We start from the raw sequence: 16,096 nt of genomic DNA on the forward strand, positions 1-16,096 counted from the left end.
CTGCACTGCAGACGTGTAGTGTGTGTGTGTGTGTGTGTGTGTGTGTCTGTGTGTGTGTGTGTGTCTGTGTGTGTGAGTGAGTGTGAGATTATGCATGTGATGCTTGTACACCAGACTATTGGGTGTAAAGTGGAGTAATGATCAGAGATGAGCACAAAGCAGTTGCACAGGGTTCCGAGGTGTGTGTGTGTGTGTGTGTGTGTGTGTGTGTGTGTGTGTGTGTGTGTGTGTGTGTGTGTGTGTGTGTGTGTGTGTGTGTGTGTGTGTGTGTGTGTGTGTGTGTGTGTGTGTGTGTGTGTGTGTGTGTGTGTGTGTGTGTGTGTGTGTGTGTGTGTGTGTGTGTGTGCTTCCTAGAGAATGAATTTGCACAGGGGCAGGTTTGTGCTGATGGCCCAGAGACAATCAGAACGTCTTTGTTGCTTTTGGGTTGCTATGGTGATCTGGACAGTCACACTCTAATCATGCACATCTCAAACTGGCAGGGTCTGTGGCATCTCTCCCACACACACACACACACACACACACACACACACACACATACACACACACACTCTCTCCTGGTGGGCAGTGAACTGTGTGTTTCCTGCCAATGTGCCCAGAACTAATCATGATGCCCATCTAAGAGCTCCCTTATGCTGATGACGTGTTAATGTGTGTGTGTGTGTGTGTGAGACACAGAACGTGTGTGTACAGGTTTTCAGAGAGACATTAGTGCCAAAGAGAGGGGCAGAGTCCAGACCAGGGGTGTCAAGCGGAAGGCCCGCGCAGGTCATGCTCGCCAGCAGGGGTCATGATGTTATGGTGTCATGGTTACGCTGGCCAGCAGGGGTCATGATGTTATGGTGTCATGGTTACGCTGACCAGCAGGGGTCATGATGTTATGGTGTCATGGTTACGCTGACCAGCAGGGGTCATGCAGGGGTCATGATGTTATGGTGTCATGGTTACGCTGGCCCTGCAGGTCATGCAGGGGTCATGATGTTATGGTGTCATGGTTACGCTGGCCCTGCAGTTCAGACTGGACACCTGCACATCTCTCTCTCTTGCTTCCTGGCCAGGTTTGCCTGGTCCAATCACAAACTGGCTTAGCCACCAGGCGCACCCCGATCGTTGGTCTGATTGGTTGAAGGACTATCCAAATACTTACGGAGTCATGTGAACGATGCCCACTGATCACGCCTCTTGTGCAGTAGAAATAAAGCACAGACTCCCCAGACTAATGTTCAGTCTTAAAAGATTGAGCTTAGTATGGTGATAGCCAGGCTAGTTTTGAGTATGAGGGAACAATTGATTACACCTAGCAAACCAATTCATCCTCAAGAAGGAAGGTCAAAAACTGACAATGAAGTGTTTGGTGCTTCAAGAGATTTGCTCTTCAGTAGGTATAACGGAGGAGTATATCAATAATATATAATATAATATCAATAAACACAACTCTGATGCCAATGCAGAGAGATGATGACGGCGACGGTGATGACCGCCCCCACCAGGTCTCGTCCCAGCAGATCCGGCCCGCTGCCTGCTATGAGTTTGACACCCCTGATGTAGAGTGTTGAAACCAGGAGATGTGAGTTGGTGGTCCATTCAGTTTGTAGTAGTAAGTCATTTTCCCAGTTGTTTTTCCCAGTTATGAGCAGGATATTGCAATCCCCGAGTGATTCCTACTCGTCAGCTCATTCGCACCCCGAGTACCCCGAGTGTGGATCTCCAAGATGGCCGCCCCCGTTAACAGGAAGTGAGCCCCATAGATGAGCCGCTGTGTCCTGTGGACACCTCGTTAAAGCAGGAACAGAAGCGGCAGTGTGCAGCCTCTATCTGGCGTGACATGCGAGTAGAATACTGTTCAATGCCTCCTTACAAACTGGCATTTCTATATGCGGCAACAATCACTAACAACAGACAGTTGCTATAGCACCTGGAAATGCATCCAACTTGGTCTTTACTCACATGTGACGTCATTCCCAGTTACCACTTCGGAGTGCCAACATACAAGGGCACACTGCACTTCCTGTTGCGTTGCCGTGTGGCGGTAGTCGTCCTGCCAGCCTCTGCGTTGCCTGGGCTGCCACGAGTAGCCGTGTCAGAATCAGAAGGCAGTTTCCTGCTTCCTGTTGCCTTCTGCTGTCTAGCGAGCCGCTTGCCGTAGAGCCATCAAGTTATCAGTTGTAAACTTGTTTCAGACGGCCTAGCAAGATATCAAAAGCAGGCCGCTATTGCCGTGATGCCAGAAAGCATAACAGCGTTGGACTGCACAGATCTTGACATCTAGTTACCAGCAGCTGCTCATCATCAGATGGAATTCAGGATGTCAAAGGCAGCATGAAGGATACATCTATGCTGCCTTTAAAATTCGTCAAAACGAAGGCATCTTAGAAGGCAGGACTTTTATCGTTACGGACACAGCCAATGGGTCTGTGGCTTTCAATCAGTTTGATCACGTCCGAAAGCACCATGATGCGTGAGCGTCGTCTCGACGCGTGGTAGAGGATCTAGCCCCGCCCCCAGGGCACACCGCTGCAGCAGAGAGGAGAATCGATCCGCCCGTCCGTCTCCTCGTCTCCAATCAGAACCTCACACAGCTCTGCGCTCACAGCACTTAAGGGGGCAATTATGTTGAGCTGGAAGGGCACTTGCTCCGTGACGGCCAAAGGCCAAGTATCACCATGTAATGAAAGTGAAACTAAATTCACCAAACTGCCCCATTAGTCAAACTGGCACCAGTGTTAGCTGACGTGAAACGAAACTCACCAGTCCCACAGCCTGGAACAGCCTGCTTGGCAGACGTGAGAATAAAAGCACAATGTTGTCTACATCTTCTCCAGTGTCCAATCAGAGAGGATCTAAAGCATCTGGTGCCCAGTGATTGGTGGAATGGCTCTGCTGATGGCAACGTGATTGGAGGAACTTGGGAAATGAACTGCCTACTAATAGTCTCGATTAGCCAGAATTAGGCAGAGAAAGAGAAACGTCTGTTGGATCAGTCAGTTTTAAGTGTGTGTGTGTGTGTATAGTCCCTTTGTGTGTGTGTGTGTGTGTGAGAGAGAGCTTTTCTGTACGTATCTTTGTGTGCGAGATGTAACCGTCTCTGATGACAACTCATTTTTGCTACTGTGGAGATGCGCGTGCAAGAGAGATTACGGTGGAGCCAGACCAGGGCGGTCATGAGGAGATCGCCCTGGCAACACTGGCCCTCAGACGAGCGTCATAGCAACGGCACAGAGACTGTGCCATAGTGGTGATGGTGAAAGCAGTCTGCCCAGGCATAGTGGTGTGTGTCGGAGGCCTCTTTTCTTCAATGTTGGTGTTGTGCTTACTGTAAATAAATGTCTCTACAGTCGTCCTCTTGTTCCTCGGGGGGGGGGGGGGGGGGGGGGGGGGTGCAGACTCAAACAGGGGGGAAGAGTACAGAGTATTTTGTTATTGTGGAGCGCAGAGGGAGATGCCGTATGTATATATCTATATTGTATATATGTGATGAAAATCGCTTCTTGTGTGACACTACCTTTTACCTGTACGATGGTTCCGCATTCAGTGTTTCAGTGTTTCTATGATGTTTTCTGTTTTTTCTTTTTTTGTTTGTTTGTTTGTTTTTTTGTTTTTGTTTTTTTGTTTCGTTTTTTTGGCGTTTTGTCTTTGTCATCTCTGGTATCTGTTGTTTCCTGCCCTCCCAGCCCATTCTGTTGCCCTCCCAGCCCATTCTGTTGCCCTCCCAGCCCATTCTGTTGCACGGTTTCTTACTTTGTGCCCCGGCCAGCGGCCCAGCGGGCGGTTCTGTCCGGTTCTGCCCGGTTCTGCCCGGTTCTTCCCGGTTCTGCCCCAGTCCGGCCCGCCTGTGCCCCGCTGCTCTCTGTATCAGTTTAGTGCTGTAAAATGATAGGATCGTCAATTCCACCCGCCCCTCCCTACTCCAGTCCGACCCCCCTGCCCCCTCCCCCTGCCCCTCCCCTCCGATATGCATGAGTGGCACTTAAAAGAAATAAAATATGTTAACTTCACTGTGGAATGGCTGCCGTGTTTGTGAGCTTCTTTCTTCTTCCTCTGGTTCATGACTGATCCACAGACACACACACACACACACACACACATCTTTACTGATCCACAGGCCACTGTGTAGACTCCACACACACACACACACACACACACTCGTATCTACTGATCCAAAAGGACAGCATAACATAAAACAATTGGATCGAGTCTAGTAGAAACAAATGTAACAATTTAATGTGAGTTAAGTTTGAACGAATTAACAAACAAAAACATGACTATTACAAAGAGAAAAACACAAAAGAAAAGGCCTCACGCTTACTGCCTTTTCGGAGGAAGCTTGCCTGATTCACACACACACACACGTCTTTACTGATCCACTTTTCAGAGGAAGCTTGCCTGATCCACACACACACACGTCTTTACTGATCCACTTTTCAGAGGAAGCTTGCCTGATCCACACACACACACAAACACACGTCTTTACTGATCCACTTTTCAGAGGAAGCTTGCCTGGCTCCCGACCCGAGCAAACAAAGGCCAGAGCAAAGAAAAAGGTGAGTATTCCATGAATCTACACTAACTAACTAATTTTAAATATGTGCTGAAAACCTAAATGTCAAAAAAACAAAGGATTTCAAATGGAAAACATGCACCAAGTGGTGATACAGACCACCAAATCATCAAGATACGCCTCACAGTTCGTAATGCCAGCCAGGATGTAATTAACCAACCTTTGGAAGGTGGCTGGAGCATTATAAAGTCCAAATGCCATCACTGTGTACTGTAAGAAACTGTTGGGCATAACAAAGGCAGACATTTCCTTAGCATGATCAGTTCATTGAATTTGCCAATATCCCTTTACAAGATCTATTTTACTTAGGAACCAAGGCTACGAACACAGCTGAACCAAGGCGGTAGTGTTTTAATCGGAACATGTGCACTGGGCTCTCCCAGCAGAGAGACAAACCCACTCGTAATAAAGGGTGCGAAGGCCTGGCAGGTACTCTCGGTTTCCGAGACATCAAAGGTGTGGAGACACACATATATAAGACGATTTATTTGTACATTTTAAAGAATAGCACTCTGAAAGTAGAATCTAAATATCTATTTATTCTGCTAACTTATTCTAAAAATGAGCTGGAAACCTAAACTACGTAATTGTCATGAATCGATCTATATAGAAAATATATTTACATAAAACATTTAAATTAAGAATTTAAAATGACCAACTAAGTTTAAAGGTTTAAACTAAAGAAGGGCGCCCAGCGTGTCTCTCGCAAGAAGGCCAAGAGAGAGAGTGACCTCTTGGAGAAGGTTGTGCCAGCCATTACGCATCATCCGCGTCCACAGCGCAACACACACACACACACACACACACACAGGGCGGTTTAAATCCAGGAGGGTGGTGCCAGCCATTACGCATCATCCGCCTACTGATCCACAGGCCTCTGTGTAGACTCTGAGATTGGCTTCCTGACGCAAGCGTATGACTCTGAACACACACTTCTCATGTTGTGCTGCCACACACACACACACACCTCTAAGACACGTATGACTCTGAACACACACTTCTCATGTTGTGCTGCCACACACACACACACCTCTAAGACACGTATGACTCTGAACACACACTTGTCATGTTGTGCTGCCACACACACACACACACCTCTAAGACACGTATGACTCTGAGCACACACTTGTCATGTTGTGCTGCCACACACACACACACACCTCTAAGACAAGTATGACTCTGAACACACACTTCTCATGTTGTGCTGCCATACACACACACACCTCTAAGACACGTATGACTCTGAGCACACACTTGTCATGTTGTGCTGCCATACACACACACACCTCTAAGACACGTATGACTCTGAGCACACACTTGTCATGTTGTGCTGCCACACACACACACACACCTCTAAGACACGTATGACTCTGAACACACACTTCTCATGTTGTGCTGCCATACACACACACACCTCTAAGACACGTGTTCCATTTCTCTCTGACATGTTGTTCCCAGGCAGCAGGTCTTCAGCACGCTGATCAGCACATGACTTTGGAGGGTCCCCAGTCTTAGAGGTGTGTGTGTGTGTGTGTGTGCTGTTCAGATGTCAGCTACTGTCCCCATACTGTACATGACTGGAGTGTCTTCTTACTGTACATGATGGGAACAGGACCTGACATCTGAACAGCAGCTACTTCCCAGAGAGGTCCTACCATCTGATCGTAGAACAGACCGAACGTTACACGGCTAATACGGGACCTAAGCTACACTCTTTAACTGCTACATGGCTAATACGGGGACCTAAGCTACACTCTTTAACTGCTACATGGCTAATACGGAACCTAAGCTACACTCTTTAACTGCTACACGGCTAATACGGGACCTAAGCTACACTCTTAACTGCTACATGGCTAATACGGGACCTAAGCTACATGGCTAATACGGGACCTAAGCTACACTCTTTAACTGCTACACCGGCTAATACGGGACCTAAGCTACACTCTTTAACTGCTACATGGCTAATACGGGACCTAAGCTACATGGCTAATACAGGACCTAAGCGACACTCTTTAACTGCTACATGGCTAATACGGGACCTAAGCTACATGGCTAATACAGGACCTAAGCGACACTCTTTAACTGCTACATGGCTAATACGGGACCTAAGCGACGCTCTTTAACTGCTACATGGCTAATACAGGACCTAAGCGACACTCTTTAACTGCTACATGGCTAATACGGGACCTAAGCTTTACTCTTTAACTCCTACATGGCTAATACGGGACCTAAGCGACACTCTTTAACTGCTACACGGCTAACTGCTACATGGCTAATATGGGACCTAAGCTACACGGCTAATACGGGACCTAAGCTACACTCTTTAACTGCTACATGGCTAATACAGGACCTAAGCTACACTCTTTAACTGTTACATGGCTAATATGGGACCTAAGCGACACTCTTTAACTGCTACATGGCTAATACGGGGACCTAAGCGACACTCTTTAACTGCTACATGGCTAATATGGGACTCTAAGCTACACTCTGTAACTGCTACATGTCTAATACAAGAAAAGCACTCTGAGAGTGCAGACCTCTGCTAAGCGAAACATAACCGCCTCCTGGATCAGACGGTGATACGGAACACTCCCAAAATGTAATTGTTTCTTCCTTTGGGCACTTGAGTTTACATTCTACCTAAGTCTTATAAATCCTCATAAGTCCAATGAAATGTTCTTTCAGACACAGAATTAACTCTTTATTTTTTGCCAGTTAACTGAACAAAGTTTTCTCATTATTTATTTCATTTGAAAATACATTTTCAATGTTGGAATGTTGGATTGTTAGGAAGACACGTGGCTTGTAGAAAATGGGTTCATAACTTACATTGCTGAATGGAGGGACAAGTGGTATTGGTCAAGGGTATTAAAGGGGTATTAGTCAAGGGGTATTAAAGGGGGATTGGTCAAGGGTATTAAAGGGGGATTGGTCAAAGGAGTATTGGTCAAGGGGTATTAAAGGGGGATTGGTCAAAGGGGTATTAGTCAAGGGGTATTAAAGGGGGATTGGTCAAAGGGGTATTAAAGTGGGATTGGTCAAAGGCGTATTAGTCAAGGGGTATTAAAGGGGGATTGGTCAAGGGGGATTGGTCAAGGGGTATTAAAAGGGGATTGGTCAAGGGGTATTAAGGGGGATTGGTCAAAGGGGTATTAAAGTGGGATTGGTCAAAGGGGTATTAGTCAGGGGTATTAAAGGGGATTGGTCAAGGCCAGCTCTCCAGCAATCAGATCGGTCATTGAGTCCGACTGTCGACAAATCAAATGAACGCCAACGATCGGAGCATCAGAACATGTGATTTTGATTCGTCAGGTGTTCGGGTCGCTCTGATTGGCCCTTTCTTAGTGGTCATTTCAAAGTCCGAGATTTGCGTAAGAAGGAGAAAACAACTGTAGCTTTGTGGCCACCACGTGGCTAACACACACACACACACACACACACACACACACACACACACACACACGTGATCCAGTCCACGTGGAATACAGGTCCCAGCCCTGGAACGGAAGGAAGTGGATCAGTGTTCTCAGATTGGAATAGCCTCCTAGTACGGTGGTGCTGGTGGTGGTGGTGGTGGGGGGTCTTAGGGTGTGGAGTCGTCCTAGTGGATGGAAGGGGGGGGGGGGGGGGGGGGGGGGTCTAAGGCCTGGAAATAGTCCTTGAGAGGGACTATTTGACAGACTCCATGACAGACTACACCCCCCCTCCTCCTCCGTGACAGGCTACCCCCCCCCCCCTGCTCCTCTATGACAGGCTGCACCCTCCCCCTCCTCCTCCATGACAGGCTGCACCCCCCCCCCCCCCCCCCCCCCCCCCCCCCTCCAGGCTGCACCCCGGCTCCTATATGGGCATTCCCTCATGTGGTGCAGCCTGCATAACCCCTCAGTCCTCTGTGCTGCTCACAACTCCAGACCTCAGAGAGAGACAAGGCTAGCAGGGAACAGGGACCTTTCCAGCTTACACACACACACACACACACACACCCCAGCACACCTGGGTCATTACCAGCGCTACACACACCCAGCACACCTGGGTCAGATAGGTAAGAGCAGTCCGCTGAGGCTGACGAGAGCGGAACGCTGAGGAGGGCCGAACGCTGCTGAGCTGCTGGACGGCTAGTTGTTGCATTCTGGGAGTTCCTGGTTCTTGTCGGAGAAATCATGAGGAGCGAGAAGCTGCTGCTGCTGTTGCTTGTGGGGGTTCATCTGTGTGTTGGAGCACCCATCAGTAAGTCCACACGTTTACACACACACACACACACACACGTTTATGTCTATAATGCTTTGGGGTTCATCTGTGTGTTGGTGCACCCATCAGCAAGTCCACACATTTACACACACACACACACACACACACACACACTCACACATTTATGCCTGTAGTGCTCTGGGGTTCATAGTTCACTAGTGTACCAGCACACACATACATGTATATCCATAAGAACTAGGGACCGTTTGGGTCCAGCCAAAGGCACCTAAATAAACGAGGTTTAGTTATCAAGAGAACACAGCTGTTGTGCACCAGTTAAATGGGAGAACCGAATGAAATGATGTCAGTACAGACATGGACAATATACTTTGAGACGGACTGTTATTGGTATGTTATTAGTTAGATTGCGACTTTTTTTTCTATGTGTTTATGACTGAAATACATACATTAATGTTTAAAATGATATGTATATATATAATACGTAAATCAAAGACGCGAATTAAAATCACAAAACCCGTTGCCATTGACAGCGGTCATTACATACTTGGCAGCGGTCATTATATGGATTTAACAGACATCCGAACGTTGGGACCATTCATGTGAATGGAACTTTCTGCAGCACTCTGAAGAGCCGTGTAATAATGTAATAATACATTTGAATACATTTCTCAATAACACTACAAGGAGAATTATTCAGCTACAAACAAGGTCAACAAATGAGTGTTTATTCCATAATAAAGTATAATATTCCTCCAGCCTTCAACTGAAATCGTAAAATAGCCCCCCTCTAAATCATTTCATGTGACAGAAATCGAGGAATTCTTGCAGGTGTCCTATACACCTCACCCTGCTCTGCCCTACTGCATGTAATATACTGTGAGTGTGTGTGTGTGTGTGATGTAACACTGCTGTCGTGTGTGTGTGAGGGGGGGGGGGGGGGGGCTTTTGACGGGGCAAGGGATACCCTGCATGCCAGCAGGATGGAGCAGCTCTGACTGAAAGCTAACACTCCCACCACACACACACACACACACACACACACACACACACACACACACACACACTTATAGGAAGACTCCTATTAGAGCAGGACGTCTGGATGGCCATGACACAAAGTGTCCTGAGTAGTCTATAATCTGTAGCTATGACACACACACATGATCAGCTATTCTACACACTGATTTGGGGCATCACAGTGTCTGTGTGTGTGTGTGGGGGGGGGCTATTATGTGTTATTATGTAAGTGTTAAGCAGCTTCTTCATATTACACATGTCATCTGGAATGCTATGCGTTGAGTACAGTTCTGGCTGACTGCCAAACATTTCCATAGGAGTTAAATATAATCAGTAACCTTTGCGTTCGCTCGTCTCTCATGACTCACGGTGAAGTGCTCAAACAGCCCATTTGCGTTTGCTCGTCTCTCATGACTCACTGAAGTGCTCAAACAGCCCATTTGTGGCTCAACCCCCATGCCATAGGAGTGTTCTACACTCAGTCCATGTGCACTTACATGACCAGAACATGTGCACTAACCATGTGCACTAACCATGACCAGAACATGTGCACTAACCATGTGCACTAACCATGACCAGACCATGTGCACTAACCATGTGCACTAACATGACCAGACCATGTGCACTAACCATGTGCACTAACATGACTAGACCATGTGCACTAACCATGACCAGACCATGTGCACTAACCATGTGCACTAACCATGACCAGTTCCGGTTGGTTATCAGCCTGCCCTCTACTCGCTAGCCTACAGTGTTGAGCTGGCCAATCAGGGCTGATGTAGAATCGAATTACTGAGTCTTCAATTAGTATTAGTTTTCCTTAAGCTAAGCATACCATGAACCATCTTGCGATTTCAAACGCCACTCTGCTAAGTAGCTAGGCTGTATAGTTCAACAGAAATGTCAAGATAGCATTAGGTCATCACATTCTTTAATTCTCAAAATATTATTGTCCATATCATTCAATCATTCATCAATGTGGCGCAAATGAGGCTAGTCACTGGATTCATTTATAAGAAGTGAGCAGCAAGGCAAAATGGGAATTGTGAGAAGCGTGTAGCCAACTGCTAGCGACGCCGCTGTACAGTACTTGTGTGCATAGGACAGTCTAAGAAATGAGTGTCCCCGTGGTAATGCTTGATGTTTGGTGTTTATTGGCTCCTGATTGATAACTGAGTGTTCTGTAAATGACTGTTGCAGACCTTGTGGGGAGTGCGGCAGACAGTCATGACTCTGCTGTAGAGCCCCTGAGCTCACCCAAGGACGCTCCCGAAGAGACCCTCACACTGGAGAGCCAGCCAGCTGCTGCAGATGAACTGGAACCTGCAGTTCCAGAATCAGTTCCAGAGGAACCAGCTCCAGAAGAACCAGCTCCAGTTGTAGTTGTGGCAGCAGAGGAGGAGGAGGCTCCAGCTGAACCAGCAGAGGAGGAGGTTTTGGCAGAGGAAGAAGTGGTAGCGGAGGAGGAGGTGGTGGTGGCAGAGGAGGTAGAGGTGGTAGCAGAGGAAGTAGCAGAAGAGGAGGTGGTAGCAGAGGAAGAAGTGGTAGCAGAAGAGGAGGTGGTAGAGGAGGTGGTGGTAGCAGAAGAGGAGGTGGTAGAGGAGGTGGTGGTAGCAGAAGAGGAGGAGGTAGAGGAAGAGGTGTTGGCAGAGGAAGAAGTGGTAGAGGAGGTGGTAGCAGAAGAGGAGGTGGTAGCAGAGGAAGAAGTGGTGGAGGAGGTAGCAATAGAGGAGGTAGCAGTAGAGGAGGTGGTACCAGAGGTGGTCATCCCAGCTGCCACTGCCCCCGAAGAAGAAGCTGTTCCTGAGGAGGAAGCTGCTCTAGAGGAAGTTGCCCCAGTCGAGGAAGAAACTGCCCCAGCAGCTGCAGAAGAAGAAACTGCCCTGGAAGTAGTTGCCCCAGTTGAGGAAGAAACTGAAGCAGAAACTGCCCCAGAAGAAGCTGCAGAAGATGCTGCCACAGAGGAAGTTGCCCCAGTTGTTCCGGCGGAGGAGGAAGAGGCCCCTGCTCCATCAGAAGAAGAAACTCTTACAGAGGATGCTGTTGCAGTTGTACCAGCAGAAGCAGAGGAGGAAGCTGTGGAGGAGGAAGCTGTGGAGGAGGAGGAAGTTGTTGCAGTTGTACCAGCAGAAGCAGAGGAGGAAGCTTTAGAGGAAGCTGTGGAGGAGGAAGCTTTAGAGGAAGCTGTGGAGCAGGAAGCTGGGGAGGAGGAAGCTGCCCCTGAAGAAGCTGTGGAGGAGGAGGAAGCTTTAGAGGAAGCTGTGGAGGAGGAAGCTTTAGAAGAGGACGTTGTTGCAGTTGTACCAGCAGAAGCAGAGGAGGAAGCCGCCCCTGAAGAAGCTGTGGAGGAGGAAGTTGTGGAGGAAGAAGCTGGAGAGGCGGAAGTTGTTCCAGCAGAGGCTATGGAAGAAGAGGCTGAGGAGGTTGCAGAAGAGGAAGTGATTCCTGTTGTAGTTGATGCAACTGAGGAGGAACCAGCTCCAGAGGAACCTGCTCCTGAGGAACCTGCCCCTGAGGAACCAGCTCCTGAGGAACCTGCCCTTGTGGAACCAGCTCCTGAGGAACCTGCCCCCGTGGAACCAGCTCCTGAGGAACCTGCTCCTGAGGAACCTGCCCCTGTGGAACCAGCTCCTGAGGAACCTGCCCCTGTGGAACCAGCTCCTGAGGAACCAATAGTAGCTGTTGAGGAAGAACCTGCCCCCGTGGAACCAGCTCCTGAGGAGCCAATAGTAGCTGTTGAGGAAGAACCTGCCCCTGTGGTCCCAGAGGAGGAAGCTGCTCCTGCTGAGCCCTGCCCACAGTGCCCTGGATGTCCGGTGGTCGAGACGGTCGAGGTGGAGGAGGAGGTGGTGGTGGTGGTGGTTCCCATGGACACTGAGCCTCTTGAGGACTCCCCAACTGCATTCCCTCTAGAGCTGGAGCCAACGGAGGAGAAGACAGGTGAGAGGCCGAGCAGGTGGCACAGCCCCGATCAGGTCAGGAAGTCACCCTTTAACCAAGTGGCACAGCCCCGATCAGGTCAGGAAGTGACCCTTTAACCAGGTGGCACAGCCCCGATCAGGTCAGGAAGTGACCCTTTAACCAGGTCAGGAAGTCACCCTTTAACCAGGTGGCACAGCCCCGATCAGGTCAGGAAGTCACCCTTTAACCAGGTGGCACAGCCCCGATCAGGTCACGAAGTCACCCTTTAACCAGGTGGCACAGCCCGATCAGGTCACGAAGTCACCCTTTAACCAGGTGGCACAGCCTGATCAGGTCACGAAGTCACCCTTTAACCAGGTGGCACAGCCCGATCAGGTCACAAAGTCACCCTTTAACCAGGTGGCACAGCCCGATCAGGTCAGGAAGTCACCCTTTAACCAGGTCAGGAAGTCACCCTTTAACCAGGTGGCACAGCCCGATCAGGTCAGGAGGTCACCCTTTAACCAGGTGGCACAGCCCCGATCAGGTCAGGAGGTCACCCTTTAACCAGGTGGCACAGCCCCGACCAGGTCAGGAGGTCACCCTTTAACCAGGTGGCACAGCCCCGATCAGGTCACAAAGTCACCCTTTAACCAGGTGGCACAGCCCCGATCAGGTCACAAAGTCACCCTTTAACCAGGTGGCAGGAGGTCACCCTTTAACCAGGTGGCACAGCCCCGATCAGGTCAGGAGGTCACCCTTTAACCAGGTGGCACAGCTCCGATCAGGTCAGGAAGTGACCCTTTAACCAGGTGGCAGGAAGTCACCCTTTAACCAGGTGGCACAGCCCCGATCAGGTCAGGAAGTCACCCTTTAACCAGGTGGCACAGCCCCGATCAGGTCAGGAGGTGTAATCAGTTCAACTATACTCATCAGGGCGAAACCTGCCCAATAGATTTCACTAAATTGCTGTATTTTACTGGGGTGTTGGTTTGTTTGTTAGTGTTTTTGTTTTTTATATATGAATGTTGGAATATAATATGATTACGTTTCTGCAAACTAATTGGCTACAGCTGTTCTGAGGGGTGTGAGCATGTTGCTGGTGTGATCTGATTGGCTGTTTCTGTCCCAGGAGGTGTGAGCAGAGGTCTGCTATTGGGCTCCGCCTTCATCACGCTGCTGTCACTCATCGCCGTGGGATCCGCTGGGAAGGCCATCTCCAGGAAGATGCGCTAGAGTGCGAGAGATACACGCATGTATGTTCAACACGCACACACACACGCACACACACACGCACACACACACACACGCACACACACACACACACACACACGCACACACACACACACACACACACACACACACACACACACACACGCTAGAGTGCGAGCCACACGCATGTATGTTCAACACGCACACACACACACACACGCACACACACACACACACACACACACACACACGCACACACACATTGTGAGATACACGCATGTATGTTCAACACACATACACACACTGAGATATACACACATGTACGTTCAACACACACACACACACACTCTCTCAGAGAGACAGAAAGGGGCGTTGTCTTTAGACAGAGTAAAGTTTCAACCTCCATTTTGTCCTTACTGGTATCTGCACACCAGTAGTGGACGTCTATATAACCTCTCTCCCTCCTCTTTCTCTCTCTATCTCTCCCTCTCTCTTGCTCTCTCTCTCCCTCCTCTCTCTCTCTCTCTTGCTCTCAAATTCAAATTCAAATTCAAATGAGCTTTATTGGCATGACTTACAGTAGAAGAGTAGTGTTGCCAAAGCCATCATACAGTGCAAACAGATGCAATATCTATTTTGAAGGTAACACACACAAGCATCAAAAACAAAATGGAATAAATGTACAATAAATAAAAATATATGGTCTTAAATTCATATATCTACTCAGAATTAAGTTAACTAGGTCAACATAAGTATGTCTATCTTTGGTTTAAAAAGGAAACTTAGAGCTTTCAGCTTTAAAGTATTCTAAAATTAAAGGAAATGTATAGATTTCAGTTTACATGTAATCTAAATTAAAAGGAAAATTGCTAGATCATCTTGGGTTAAATAAAAAGAAAAAAGGAAACTTATAGATTTCAACTTTAACGTGTTATAGGATTAAAGGAAACTTATAAATATCTGTTTAATCTAAATTAAAAAAAAACGTACACCTATCTAAGCGTTCAACTTTAGAGTATCCTATGATTTACGGAAATGTGGAATTCCATTAATCTAGATTAAAAGGAAACTTAAGTATATATCTAAATAAAACAGAAAACTTACAATTAATTTGCCCACCATGTAAATGAAACTTATGACCTGTATATTAGTAATCTAAGATCGCCCTAGTTTAAAGAGAATATTAAAACCCTATCTAAATGTATGTACCTAAAATAATAAATGTAGTGACAATATGGATAAACATCTAATAAGGTTAAGATGTCTCTCTAGTTCTGTGGCAGGCCACTATATAGTCTGCAGCTATATTTGTGTGATTTCTGCTCTTTCTCTCCCTCTGTATCAGGGTCTCTCCTGCACGTCTGGAAAGCTACATGGATTCGCTGATGATCTGAAACTGAAGGCAGCTGTTGGCAGCTCAAGAGTCCGATGTCCTGAACTAAGACTGTACACAACACACACACACACACACACACACACACACACACACACACACACACACACAGAGAGACACAGACACACTTTCATACAGACATTAATACACCCAAATATACATATGTACATACATGCAGTCATTCACACTCTCTCTCTCACTCACTCTCTCTCTCTCTCACACACACACACACACACACACACACACACACATACATACATACATACATACATACATTACCAATGTTCATTTGGAATTCCCAAATGGGACAGAGACTATCCTCCACCCTAAGGGTGGAAGTTTTAATGTATATATACGTGTGTCAGGTGAAGTGTTTAATGTGTATATACGTGTAAGTGTCAGGGGAAGTGTTTAATGTATATATACGTGTAAGTGTCAGGTGAAGTGTATATATATGTGTAAGTGTCAGGTGAAGTGTTTAATGTATATATACGTGTAGGTGTCAGGTGAAGTGTTTAATGTATATATATTAGGGCTGGGACTCGATTAAAAAAATTAATCTAATTAATTAGAGGCTTTGTAATTAATTAATCGAAATTAATCGCATTTTAATTGTATATAAATATATGACCTGAGAACAGTGAGAAGTATTTTTTTTTCACATGGATTTTTAGTATAGCCTACTATTGGATAATGACTGAATACATAGGCCTAAGCTTAAGCAACAAAAATATTGTTTATTAATAAGTCCAACAGACCAGTGCAATTTTTGCCATAAAGTGTAGCAATACCATATTTACAAATAG

General features: G+C 47.3%; 1 protein-coding gene across 2 annotated transcripts in view; it reads left to right on the top strand.

Annotated features, from left to right (window-relative positions):
• Positions 1 to 3,348, top strand: part of foxj3 (forkhead box J3) — an 89,035-nt gene extending 85,687 nt beyond the window's left edge. For both annotated transcript variants that reach the window (XM_062545183.1, XM_062545184.1), the window contains one exon: positions 1 to 3,348. This exon is cut by the window's left edge and continues 1,428 nt beyond it. The gene's annotated coding sequence lies outside the window, so the exon portion shown is untranslated.
• The last annotated feature ends 12,748 nt before the right edge of the window (positions 3,349 to 16,096 follow it).

Source organism: Sardina pilchardus, chromosome 9 (genome assembly GCF_963854185.1).
Source record: "Sardina pilchardus chromosome 9, fSarPil1.1, whole genome shotgun sequence".
Classification (NCBI taxonomy): domain Eukaryota; kingdom Metazoa; phylum Chordata; class Actinopteri; order Clupeiformes; family Clupeidae; genus Sardina; species Sardina pilchardus.